At 36.4% G+C, this 14,571-nt stretch overlaps 1 protein-coding gene across 2 annotated transcripts in view; it reads right to left on the bottom strand.

Moving 5' to 3' along the window:
* Window positions 1-14,395, bottom strand: part of akap6 (A kinase (PRKA) anchor protein 6) — a 198,330-nt gene extending 183,935 nt beyond the window's left edge. For both annotated transcript variants that reach the window (XM_079853930.1, XM_079853931.1), the window contains exons 1-2: window positions 14,345-14,395; window positions 13,156-13,399 (exon numbers count right to left, since the gene is read on the bottom strand). The gene's annotated coding sequence lies outside the window, so the exon portion shown is untranslated. The remainder of the gene's footprint in view (window positions 1-13,155; window positions 13,400-14,344) is intronic.
* Between the last annotated feature and the right edge of the window lie 176 nt (window positions 14,396-14,571).

The raw sequence follows: 14,571 nt of genomic DNA, 5'->3' as shown, positions 1-14,571 counted from the left end.
TATTGATTGCTATTTCAATTCTATAGGCCTAATTTAAATTGTCACCACTAGCTGATGGATATTACTGAAATAGTTGCCCTGAAAAAAAATGAAAAATACATCTCTGACAGCACTTGAAACTGTTTAGGAAAACTGTTTGAAAACAAACTTTTTTTTTTTTTTGCAAATTATGAAGGAATCAGTATTCATTTTAATATATATTAAAAACGTCAAAATAAACAGACAACTGCTCATTGAATTCATTTTTTAAAACAAAATAGTAATACATCCTTTTTAAATGCACATTTTTAAATGGCTTTTTTAACAAAACAAAAAAAAGCATTTGGCAGTTTGCTTTTCTTTGGTTTTTATGCTTTTCTTCATCCATTTGTCAATAGAGTTTTAAAAAAATGCTATTGGACGGGTCACCTGTGGGGTCAACCAATCAGCTTTTGACTCAATATTATGAGCCACATCATCTCCTAATTGCCACTCAAGTAGACATAGATATAAAACATTAATTAAATAAACAGTTTTACATTTGTCTGTTAATTGTCCATTTCAAAAAGTGATTAATTTATTTACATTTTTATGTCTGAATTTAAATAGATTACTGAATTATTAAATTGATAACTGATTCCTTCATTTTATTTTATATATAAGTGTCACTCCTAGACCTCCATAAACATTGTCATAAAAACATGTATAGGCCTAATCTGGCTTTTTTCTTAAATGAATAGCTGTGAGCTCTCTGGTAAACATTAAATACATTGTTTACCATTTAAAATAGTGTATATTTAACACAAATTACTTACTCCCTGTAAGACTGAAAAAATTGGAAGAGAGGGCAACTCTCTGAGAGAACAAAGGAAATTAACATTTGAACTCACTCTTGTGCACCATTCGAGACACAAGTCTCACATCAGAATGATCCTAATCTACATCTCTTTCCCTCTTCCCCCATTCCTTCTCTCTCATGCTGAGATCACCAAAATTCACCCAAGAATCTATATGGTTTAATGTGAATAATTATCATACAGTATTACACATGTTTGGTATCATTTGAAATGTCTCAGTGTGACTGGTACAAAGGTCTCATTCTCAAAGAAGTAAACCAAAAGGTAATAAGGTATTTAAGAGTTTGGAGATAACTCGCACACAGAGGAGGGTGTGTCTTCCAAGCAAATGGCCTCCTGCTCACAAAAGGTGTAAACTCTGAATGCAAATTCCCATTGTTATCAAATGTTTCCATGTGAAAGAAGTTTCTGTCTATATAAAGAAATGCAACAAGAGACTCGATTTGTAGCTCAAATTAGCCCGTAATGCAAAGAGTGGCCAAGACTCTCAGCATAATTTATTTTATAATGTCAGGTTTGCATCTTCTCTCTTTATTCCAGAGCATTTGATGTTTTTTATTTATCATCTTTGAACTGATTATGAAATTGGCATGATACATTTACCTGACATAATAAATTGTTACATTTAATTTTATTCTGACTGACTCTGAAATTGTTTTCCCAAGTAGATGAAACAGATTCGTAAGTTACCGCAAGTTGTGTGTCAAATAAGTGACGACTAATATTTGGCACTGATTCAAGTGTACTTGGTTTGCAAAGACAAGAAGTGAATTTCCGTTTAGGGCAGCAAACGTGCTGCTTGACCAACCTAAATCTGGGTGTGTCTTACCTCTGTTTTAATTTAATGTTACTTTAGATAAGTGTACGTGGGAAATCACAGCATGGCCAATTGAAAGCTATTATAAGAGAAGTAAAGTTGGTTGACTTATCTGTAGTAGTGGCCATACCTCTACTGAAGTAAACATTAAGTTAAATTCAAGTGTATGCAATTCCATGGGGACTATACCAAAGTATCTTTGATTGTGTAAACGTGAATGTGACCGATCTCAGGTATATAGCAATTACCTCTGTTTGGTGACCAAAACTGATGAGCTTGTGAACGCGAGACCCGCGTTAAACAGAAGACGTGAGGACCGATAAACGAAAAAATTTGGTTCAGCTTACAAAATATATTTACATTATGATATTATTATAAGTTTAAACTACATTCACACAAAATGTTCCAGCAATAACTCACCAAACATCAGAATGTGACTGCATAATTGATTCTCATCAGTCTTTATGCAGAGCGCAAGTTCTGTATTTAGCATCAGAATGAGGTTCAGGGTCAGAACTCTCTCAGTGAACATGCTGAGATGGCATCTCTCTGTATATTTCATGCTGGTTTGGATAAACGAGTGAACTAGAATCAATAGAGACGTGTAGAGCAGTACGGGGAGTGAATGATTGTCGTGTGGGTGAGTTCAGTCTCTGCAGAGTGCTCCTGTAATCCCTTAACACCCACATTAAACCGTCTAACTGCATTTAAAACCTATTTCCAGTCAGGCTGTGATTCACTATGACTGGCATCGTTTGAGTTATAGTATGGCCGTTTCCATATGACACCCCATCTACCAAGAGAGAGAGCAATGCAACACATCTACCCGTATGATTATTAAATGGAGGGCAAAAAGACTTTTGCTTAAAAGAACAATTCACCCAAAAATCTAAATGTCATTCCAAACCAAAATTAACTGCTTTTTTTCCAGCTTTAAAAAGTTAAGTAAAGTCAAAATTTTAGGTTGACAGGCAGCAGAGTGTAGACTGGACACATGACTGTTACATACGTGTGATATGCATAATGTTAAAAAGAGTTAAGAGCAATAAGCCAGAATGCCGCCTCTTGGACAGCGCGCAATCCCGAATTCAGTTCTCTTCCGCAGCTTATTCGGCAAAATACAAACAAAATTGTCAAAATGCCTGTCTTTGTGATTATTCACGTAAACAGTTGGATTTGCCTTAAGTGAAAATAAACAGTTGAGAAAGAAAACACATGTGTAACAGTATATTGAATCTGTGCATTCGCTCTTAAAGTGACAGTAGCCTAATAAACCTGCTGCGTCTGTGTCATTAATGTTAATCATACAACAAAAGAAAAAGAAAATACTCACTGCTTTTAACTGAATAACTTTTATAGCTTTAATAAGAATCTGTGTTTATTTAATTCATACGGTGGAAAACTCTTCATTCAAGTCGCCTGATTGTCTGAACAATGTCTCAAACTGTGCTCCAATTTGCCAAGACACAAAATATAGCATGTGAAATAAAGCATATCAAAAATTCTTCCAAGACCAAATTATCTGAGTTACTAACTAGGCTTGCAGTAGTCGGTGTTACAGGGTGTTCGGCCGTACACAATTACTTTACTTGCCCATCACGGCACAGCCCCTACTGGCGTTTCGCGATTTTATATAGTTCAATTGGATAGCGGACACTACAATATAAACTGAAAGCTTCTGCCCTGCTCCATACAGCATGAGCTGCACACATATAGTTACGGTAGGAAATTTACAAAATATCTTCATGGAACATGATATTTACGTAATGTCCTAATGATTTTTGGTATAAAAGAAAAATCCATAATTTTGACCCACACAATGTATTGTTGGCTATTGCCACAAATGTACTCGTGCAACTTGTGACTGGTTTTGTGATCCAGGGTCACATTTGTGAAATTTACAAGTAATTTCTTGTAAAGTGATGCGTTTATTTCTCCCAATAAATTTTGAGAGAAAAATCTGAGACAAAGTTCCCTAAAACAAAACTGGAAACTCATCTCAAGTCTCGTGAGCTCTGTAAGAGCAAACTCCAATCAATAACATTTCCTCTGGTCCCATTAGGAATCAAAAATGCTACTTATATTGTGCGCTTGCAGAGCAGACAGCTTTGATGATTATAATGTGAGCAATCTAGATCTGCTGTCTCACTCTGCAATGTCAAAGAGAAGAAAATCCTCTGTAAATGTATACAGTTGAACATCTGCTTGTATAAATACAGTGTAAAGCTTTAATCCAGACAGCAGGACCGTGACAGCATTCTTCTCTCTGGGGCTCTGTCCCAAATCCTCTGAATTATTAATTGTATCCATAAGCAGATAGGCTATGTGGCAGAAATTTGCCTCCCTTCTTAAATATTCCTCACACCTTCAAGAAATGATGGAGGCTCATTTCCACCACTGAAGAAAAAAAAAAAAAAAAAGGTAATTGCATTTTTTTTTCTCAGAATTGTGATATAAACTCGCAATTGCTAGTTATAAAGTCAGAATTGTGTGATATAAACTCCCAAGTCGCAGTGGCGAGAGAAAAAACAGAATTGCAAGAAAAAAGTCATAATTGCGAGATATAGAATTGCAATTGCAAAAAAACTCATAATTGCGAGTTTATATCTCTCAATTCTGAGAAAAAAAGTCAGAATTGCGAGAAGTCAGAATTTTGAGATAAAAAAAAGTCACAATTATCTTTTAAATTGTTTTATTCCGTGGCAGAACAAACTTCCATAAGAAATGGAGCAAACTAAAGTGGAATAAAAAAGACACCAGAAAACGGTTTATACAAGAGGATTCAATTCTGATAGGATTAAACAAGCTTCTTACATGCAATAAAGAAGTAATACTCTGTCAAGCTTACATCATTTTAAAACTTAAAATCTAAAGTGGTTGTCTTACATTCGATTATGAAGAACCTTTATTATCCCTTTTCAGGAGTAGATCTCCTGCTCCAAAGGCATTTTTATGCAAATCAGAATATATCAGAATAATTAAAGAAACTACATTATTTTAACTTTCTGAAGAAAGTGTTATGTGCTGACCAGCTAACCACCATGATGCTAGGCTGTTCTAGGATGGCCTGACACAAAAGAGCCTATGCAGTAGCGAACAAAACTGTAGGACGAATGGTAGAGAAGTAAATGCTGCCAGCTCATGGCTCATTACCCTTCACACACCTGCAGCAGTGTCCCTGGCAGAACATCTCCCTATCCATCTACTCTCCTCCCTTCTGTTCTCATCTGGATGAAAACCTGCCCGTCTCCTCTGACCTTGACCTACACCAGAAGCTGAGGTCAGGCGTGAGAGTGTATGCTCAGATTTTATGCTTTTAGCAATAGATTTAGTATTAATATATAGCAGGTAAAGAAGTCTAGAGCTCAGAGAAGACACCATTACACTAAAGAAATTAGTGGATTTAAAATGGAACTGCTGCTTCCTGTAAAACACATTATGCCTGCTCAAAGACAAAAGGAGATAAATAGATAGAACGATAGATAAAACAATAGATAGAATGACAGATTAATAAAACAGATAGAATGAAAGAATGACAAATAGAGCGCCAGATAGAGGGATAGAGCGACAGATAGAACGATAGAGCAACAGATAGAGGGATAGAACGACAGATAGAACGATAGAGCGACAGATAGAGGGATAGAACAACAGATAGAGGGATAGAACAGATAGAGGGATAGAACAACAGATAGAACGATAGAGCAACAGATAGAGGGATAGAACGACAGATAGAACGATAGAGCGACAGATAGAGGGATAGAACAACAGATAGAGGGATAGAACAACAGATAGAACGATAGAGCAACAGATAGAGGGATAGAATGACAGATAGAACGATAGAGCGACAGATAGAGGGATAGAACGACAGATAGAACGATAGAGCAACAGATAGAGGGATAGAAAGACAGACAGAAGATAGAATGACAGATAGAGGGATAGAACAACAGATAGAACGATAGAGCGACAGATAGAGGGATAGAACAACAGATAGAAGATAGAACGACAGATAGAAAGAGAGTGACAGAGCGATAGAGCAACAGATAGAAGATAGAACGACAGAGAGTGATAGAGCGACAGATAAAAGATAGAACGACAGATAGAGCGACAGATAGAGCGATGGAGCGACAGATAGAGCAATAGAGCGACAGATAGAGCATTAGAGCGAAAGAGAAAGATAGAGCGAAAGAGAACGATAGAGCGAAAGAGAACGATAGAGCGACAGATAGAGCGACAGATAGAAAGATAGAGCGACAGATAGAACGATAAAGCGACAGAGAGAGCGACAGATAGAGCGACAGATAGAACGATAGAGCGACAGAGAGAGCGACAGATAGAACGATAGAGCGACAGATAGAGCGACAGATAGAACGATAGAGCGACAGATAGAGCGACAGATAGAACGATAGAGCGACAGAGAACGATAGAGTGAAAGAGAACGATAGAGCGACAGATAGAGCGACAGAGCGACAGAGAACGATAGAGTGAAAGAGAACGATAGAGCGACAGATAGAACGATAGAGCGTCAGAGAACGATAGAGTGAAAGAGAACGATAGAGTGACAGATAGAACGATAGAGCGACAGATAGAGCGACAGATAGAACGATAGAGCGACAGAGAACGATAGAGTGAAAGAGAACGATAGAGCGACAGATAGAACGATAGAGCGTCAGAGAACGATAGAGTGAAAGAGAACGATAGAGCGACAGATAGAGCGACAGATAGAACGATAGAGCGACAGAGAGAGCGACAGATAGAGCGACAGATAGAACGATAGAGCGACAGATAGAACGATAGAGCGACAGAGAGAGCGACAGATAGAGCGACAGATAGAACGATAGAGCGACAGAGAGAGCGACAGATAGAGCGACAGATAGAACGATAGAGCGACAGATAGAACGACAGATAGAACGACAGATGGAACAATAGAGCGACAGATAGAACGATAGAGCGACAGATAGAGCGACAGATAGAGCGACAGATGGAACAATATAGATAGATAGATAGATAGATAGATAGATAGATAGATAGATAGATAGATAGATAGATAGATAGATAGATAAACAGACAGACAGACAGACAGACAGACAGACAGACAGACAGACAGATAGATAGATAGATAGACAGACAGACAGACAGACAGATAGATTGATAGATAGATAGACAGACAGACAGACAGACAGACAGACAGATAGATAGATAGATAGATAGATAGATAGATAGATAGATAGATAGATAGATAGATAGATAGATAGATAGATAGATAGATAGATAGATAGATAGATAGATAGATAGATAGACAGACATATAGTCAGAACCACATGATGGTACAAGTTCAATATTTGCACAAACATAATCACAGCTCTACACATCCAATGAAACAATGAGTGAAGTATCAGATGAACTTCAATAATTCATGACCTCACAAACTGCAACATCCGCCATTTTGGAGACAGGACAGAGGAATTTTTCTTTTATTATTCATGGTTTCTTTTTTCAGCCAGTTTTGCGTATGTTCATATGTAGGCCTAATGCTTTACAAATAAATACATACAAATTTGTAAAGTAATTTATTCAATTTCTCCTGTCCATACTCTTATTCTTTATGAAATCAAATATAAAATAGTATAACAAATTGATAAAAACTAAACTATAAAATATAACACATAAATCAAATATATTAGTTCTGTATTTTACATAATGAACTCTGGCAAACATAAGACTATAAAGGTGAGTTGAGAGTTGAAATATTTTGAATAACACATCAACAAGACTTGACTCTTGATATCTAACTCTGTAAAAGAGTGTGCAGGAACAATAAGCCTGCAGCATCTGAGATAACGGAGGAAATCACAGTCAAGACACTTTCTGCCCATTTTCTGAAAGGAGCCGCGGGCAATATCCTGTGTGAGTCAGCAGAAATGCTGTTTTATTTATATTTTTGAGTGTCACAGAGAGACTGTAAGGCTAATATTTCAATAGACCTTTTTATTTTCACCCTAGAATATAAATGTCCTTGTTTATCATATAATTCTGTGCAGAAAAAGTGGCAAAAGTAGATTACAGCGTCAGTCTCAGGGGTGTAACTGACAGGTGTGAATGTGTGTGTGAGTGTGTAGGGGTCATTTCATCCTTACATCTACTATAATACAATATATTATTAGTCCTGAGACTCTTCACGTGAATAAAAATACTGTAGATCCACTATTAATGTTGGTGTGCCCTAATGGTGGTGGTAGAAGGTAGTGTAGGAGCCGTTAAATGCTTTTTTTGCATTCTTCTGAGTAACTTTTCCATGGGTTTTCTATGTAAACATGACCTAGATGACCTAGAACATCTTTAAATGTTGCACTCGTGTCTCACGTTTCGCACATAAGCATTGCATTTATGGGAACCATGTCAAGTTAAAATAATTTTTCTAAACACAAAAATGCTTTCATTCTAATGGCTCATTCTAACTTAACACAGAGACAATTATTCTGCCCTTCAAATGGCAATTACAGCTACTATGCTATATCAAAATTGAGTGTTTTATATGATTGTTTTAGCTCACTCACAAAGTTCCAACTAAACAACCTCAGACCTTTCTTTACCATAATAATGGTAATGTGCTTATTGACCGCAATGCTCTGTATGACATCTGACATGATGTCAAATCACAGTGAGCCCTGCCGTGGCCCTGTTATACCTGAATGTTTTTGGAAGCTCTGTTTAACTGTCCATCATCTCTTCGGGACAGCTTTGACCTGCTTCTGATCAATACATTGTTAACCCTTAACCTCAATCATCAATGCGGTCAAAGGTTGAGGTCATGTATTCATCAAGTTCATTACTACTGCTGGCCCTCCTCAACCCCAACAAAGGGAAAACAATATTTAATGTCACTTTAGTTTTTTATAGTTAAATATTTCATATAAATATATATATGAAAATATGTGTTTGCAAAACAAATTGTAGACTATATTTTTAAAAGAAAAAAAAGATTTTAGGGCAGTGGTTTTTAACTGTTGTGTTGCACTTATATGCACTATGTATTCTATTGTCTAGTGTATGATTTTTATTTTAAGGATATTTTGTCATCCTCAACTGGACTCTGATAGCCCCTCCCCCTTTGCTACAAAAGGAAAAATAGGACAGTTAAGAGCATGAAATCTCCAATATTCCACACTTGCAGTAGTGTGTGAACTCACCACTCGCACTATTATTATTACAACGGCATACTAGGGGTGTAACAATATATCGTGTCACAATATATATCGCAATACAAAAATGCAACAATATGTATCGTGGATAATGACGATATGTATCGTGGATAGTTCACCCGAAATAAAAATTACCCTGTGTGAAAAAATTGAAGTTTTCAGAGTTAGTACTACATTAAACTACAATATATTATGTTGAATATAATGTATAATAATGGGGGAATATAGTGGGTCTTGATAATGCCAGTCTTATGTTACCAGTAAAAAGTGGCCTACATTATTTTAAATATATCTAGACAGTGACAGAGTTAAATAAGTAAAATAATTCTGTATTTTCAGGTTCAGAATCATGAATATATTTATTCTGGTGTCACCATTGTCCAAGCCTATTCATGTACACCCACAATGTTATATCAAATTTAGCATTTAATCAACAGTACATTTTTTCTTAACCTTTTATTATATGTCTTGGAGTATCGAAATAATATCGTATCGTGAGTTCAGTATCGTGATATGTATCGAATCGTGAAATTAGGGTATTGTTACACCCCTACGGCATATAGTGCATAAGTGTGCAAATTGGGACGCACCTAACCTTTTTGACTCCAAGACCGCCTGTTGTCAAAGACGATATTTGAAGATAGTTCTGGTACATGTGCTGTAAAGACAGAGCTCTTCATTTTCTATTTTTCAAACAGAAACTAGGAGTGGCAATATAGAAAAAATAAAATAATCAGAAATAGTTATTATTATTAACTAACTAATTAAAATGATTAAATTCCATAATCCCAATAAGTCAATGTTCTTCATTTACACTTTTAATTACCAATGAACTGACATGGGTGCTGAGATTTACAAATCCCTAACCCTAATGCAATATCAATGCAACTAAGTGTTTATACGACACCATTTTCAACTAAAAACAGAACACTTTAACACTTTAGCCAATAATTTACACGACAATGGCATTTTCGAGGTCCGAAAATGGCTTTCAAAATGTACGTTTTTAAAAAACTACCATTATCATCTCTGTGTAAACTTCAAAAACACGAATTTGTGAAAATAGTGACGTCCTGCGCATGTGTATTACAGTGTATATGTGACCCAGGACCACAAAACCAGTCTTAAGTCGCACGGGTATATTTGTGGCAATTGCCAACAAGACATTGTATGGGTCAAAATTATAGATTTTTCTTTTATGCTAAAAATGACTAGGATATTAAGTAAAGATCATGTTCCATGAAGATATTTTGTAAATTTCCAACCTTAAATATATAAAACATTTATTTTTGTGAGTGAATGCAGCACAATCGCCAATAGAAATGGACAACTTTAAAGGCGATTTTCTCAATATTTTGATTTTTCTGCACCCTTAGATTCCAGATTTACAAATAGTTGTATCTTGGCCAAATATTGTCCTATCCTAACAAACAATACATCAATGGAAAGATTATGTATTCAGCTTTCAGATGATGTATAAATCTCAATTTTTTTAAAAATTACCCATAAGACTGGTTTTGTGATCCAGGGTCACATATAGTGTTTCTTTACAAAGTGGCATCACCACTGACTGGCCTGGCAGCATAATATAGCGTTTTTAGTCGTTTTCGTGGATCCCTGTAAAACGCAAAGGAAAAACGTTTCTGTTTTTAGTACATCATTGTCGTGTAAATGTATCCTAAAATGCCTTATCGAACACTGACTGATAAGTGCATCAGCAAATGACTACTTAAAATATACATCAAATAAAAATATTGCTAACATCACAGCATTTTTGAAACGTGATTCAAATTCGCTGTATATTGGAAACATTATTGATTAATAGCTGATAAAGATTCAGTATAGTTTTCTATATCTAGATTGAAACATTTAACAACACTGAAGGTGATCAATTCTAATTTTTACAGCATTATTAAATATTCTTCAAAGCTCGCTGAGAATGCTCCATAATTGCCTGGCCGACTGCTGCCACACCCTGGGTGGTGAAGTTAAGATGACAGCTGCTCTCATTATGTTTGAATGATGACAGAATGATACAGAGACAGACTGACTGCACTGACTTCAATTAATTGAGATATGATACCACCACCAAAGAGCTGGAAAAAGCCAAAAATATATCACTATTTACAGCAGCTTTTAACTGCAAACAAACCATAGTTAATGTCAGGCTTAAATTGTGTTTGAGTTCGGCACTTAAAAAGCTTATTTTACAGTTTTACTATGTCAGGATGTTGAAAGACACAAAATCTGCCATGAAAGCATGGTACCCTCAGCAAAAGTCTGCTAAACAACAACATTTTCAGAATGCTTGTGCTAATTTCAGTCTGTTTACACACACAACATGCCTTAGAAATGGCCTTATCTCTCAAGAGCACAGGTCTCACCCCAGTATTCTGGGTCATCTGGTCCCCGTCATAACAAGCTCAGAGAGCAGTGTTGTGTTCAGGGCTTGATATGCAAAAAAAAGCAGACAGTTACACAGAATATTCTGGGTCTATATAACAAGGGTCAATGCTGTGGAAAAGAGGGGTCTGTTCTTCACCCAACCCCTGCCTTCCACGCTCAAACACAGACACAGACGCTTAAGCACAGACCCTCATCACCATAATAAAACAGAGCTCTCGTGGGAGAGGGAGGGGCGGATCACAGAGGAATCGCTTCCCAAAACTGCAACAGTGCCTAAAGCTACAGGACTGTCTTTCTTAGGAGATTTTAGAAACTTTAGACACACACAAGCACACTGTAAGGACAAAACTAAAACAAAACAGAATAATTCAACAGACTCAGATCCATTTTATCTAGTACATTTATCACATGATTTCTCTTTCAATTGTTTACACACTTAACTGTAATGTATATTACTACCTACTCTTCACCTACACCATTAGATAAACTGGGAATTTTAACATTGTATTATTTATAATGTAGAAATCAGTAATTGATTTGACCAACATACACTTTTGTTTGGATAAATTACATATTTGAACATTTCGACTATTTGAGCAGCCAATCATTTATAGGTAAAGCAATCAGCTATATTATTATCATTATCATAATTCATATTTTTAACCATTTTAGTCGAATTATTTAGTTATGGATTAATTGGGGTTATATATATATATATATATATATATATATATATATAACCCCAATTAATCCATAACTAAATAATTCGACTAAAATGGTTAAAAATATGAATTATGATAATTCATCATAATAGTAATAGTAAATAATAGTAAAATATAAATATAAGTAAAATAGTAAAATCAAACAATTAATATTTAAAATATTTATTATTTATTTATTTAAACCTGGAATTAAAAACTGGAAATTAAAAAAAAAATTAAAAGTTTAAGTTGGAGTCCATACCAGCTAGAGTGCAAAAAAGACATTCCTTTCCAAATACTACAAAATTAAAATTTCAGCTTTGAACTTTTATGCTGATAATATATTTTATAATGAAAAAGATTACATTTGAAGCATTTCACTTTATGCAAAGGTGTCCCCCTGACAGCGCATTGTATGTGTACAGTATTGTTATGTACACTGTGCATAATATTATATGATGAGCACTGATTTACTGTGCCCTTTGAAGAAAACCATCAAGTCATATGTCCTTTTTTTTAACTTAGCCAAGTTAAACATGAATTGTAATTGTAAGCCTGTGGTGCAACACCACACCTTAGGACACGCACACATGCGGCCTCATCAGGAAGGAAGCAAATCCATTCTAATATCTCAGAGCATGTGTCATGCAACACCAGCCTTTGCAGGGCGTGTGTTTGGGCCCAAGGTGACGAGGCAGCATCTAAAGGAGAGAGGACCATGACCAAGCAATGACACAGGCGTACCCACCGGACCACAACAGCTCTTTAAATCCAGCGTTCCCTAATCCCGACCCTGTAGCACCATACAGACTGACATGCAACGGAGACCTAGAAACGTGCTCAACACAAACAAACAAGCAGGGCTATTGAGCTGAAAACACTGGGCCACGTTTCCGTGTAAGGCGGGTGGAGAACACACACACTGACAAGCTCACATTCCCGACCACGCAGACAGAAACAGGAATACTGCAAAAAGAAAAGGCAATGTATGTTTGGCCCCCCTTGTGGATACTGTTTGTGCATGCGTCAGGTCCTTCCAATGCAGGCCACTTCAACAATGCTCTCTCTCTTCACAATTTCCCTATAACTCCTGCTAGTATCATATCTCGTCCATGTTCAAATCCACCCTGCTTTTAATCAAAAGAAGCATGAATATAGCAGCCCAGAGGAGCCGAAGGCAGAAGCCGGGTACTCACCATAACACTACCTACTCCATTTTCCCATCCAGTGCGGTTGTGTGAGGGAGGTGCCTGCTATACGATCCACTGCAGGCTGCCTGCCTCATGGACGGATGCTGATGATGTAGCGCCTTTCAGGAGAGCAGCCCAGTTACCTTGGAAACTGAGGGGTGATGGAGTGGCCGTGCTGCTCTCCCATTGGCTGGTGCTCTCGCTGTGGGGCCCCTGGTGGGTGTGGCTTCAGATGAGAGAGGAAGCAGAACTGTGTGAAAGCACAGATGCACAACATCAGAGAGAGTGCTGTCCTTTTGCAGTAACACACACACACAGACAAAGACACACTCATATTTACTATATTAGAGCTATACACCGTTTTTATAGATTGTAACTTTATCCCTCGGTTTCACAGACAAGGCTTAAGATAGTCCCAGACTAAAATGCATGTTTCAACTGTTTTAACTGAAAGCAACTTGCACTGAGATATCTTAAAATATGTCAGTGCCAGTGTTTCGTCTCAAGATGCACATTTTTTTCTTTCTAAGGCACGTTTATAAAAGCAGTTTAAATGTCCTAATTGAATTAAGGCTTAATCCTGGCTTAATCTAAACCCTGTCTGCAAAATCAGGCCAAAAAGTCTTAAAATATACAACTATTTCCTTGATGATAATAAAAATCTCACTTATTTTCTCTAATCCCTCTCAAAATATACCTTTCCCCCTCTCCTTACAAAAAATACTATGGCAGTACAATGGTACAGTAATGATAGATGATGATAATATTGTATATTAAAACAGATAAAGGCACATAGAACAGCACTATAAAACAATATTTTAATATTTCTGCTTATATTATTTGTTTCATATTAAAATCTTCATACGTTCATGCGTTTAACATTTTAACACTAATTCAAAATAAAAGTACCATAAAATCATATAGAAACAATATTTATTTTATTTACTGCCATAAACTGTGGGACTATTATTAGTATTATTATTATTATTCACCTTGTTTTCGAATAATTAATCACCAAATCCTTGGTAATAGATGGTGTATTGATGGTGCAGGCAGGTGCAGCCTCAATTTACTTGCCATTTTGGCTCCCAACCGGCTCATTCACGGGTCATTGATTTCGAGTTACAATTCATTTAAAGTTCATTTCGATTCGAACATGACCAATAGAGATGATGTCTGAGTGAATAAATTGTACCTTTCATAAATAATCGCTACATTTTCACCACTTCCATTGCGCAATGCGCGCCTAACACCAGCCAATCACAGAGACGTGGAGGCACTGCCTCCTCTCACGTGACTTGTAGTAACGTTACATTTTTGGCGTTTCTCAACTTCGCATTCAAGCCACACTTTAGAACATTAACGCAAGGAGGAAAAAATAAGAATTCAAAGGAAGTCGTTTTCCACTGAGAACGTCTTCCA

Source organism: Squalius cephalus (genome assembly GCF_949319135.1).
Source record: "Squalius cephalus genome assembly, chromosome: 20".
Lineage (NCBI taxonomy): Eukaryota > Metazoa > Chordata > Actinopteri > Cypriniformes > Leuciscidae > Squalius > Squalius cephalus.
This window is presented reverse-complemented; position numbering and strand designations above follow the sequence as displayed.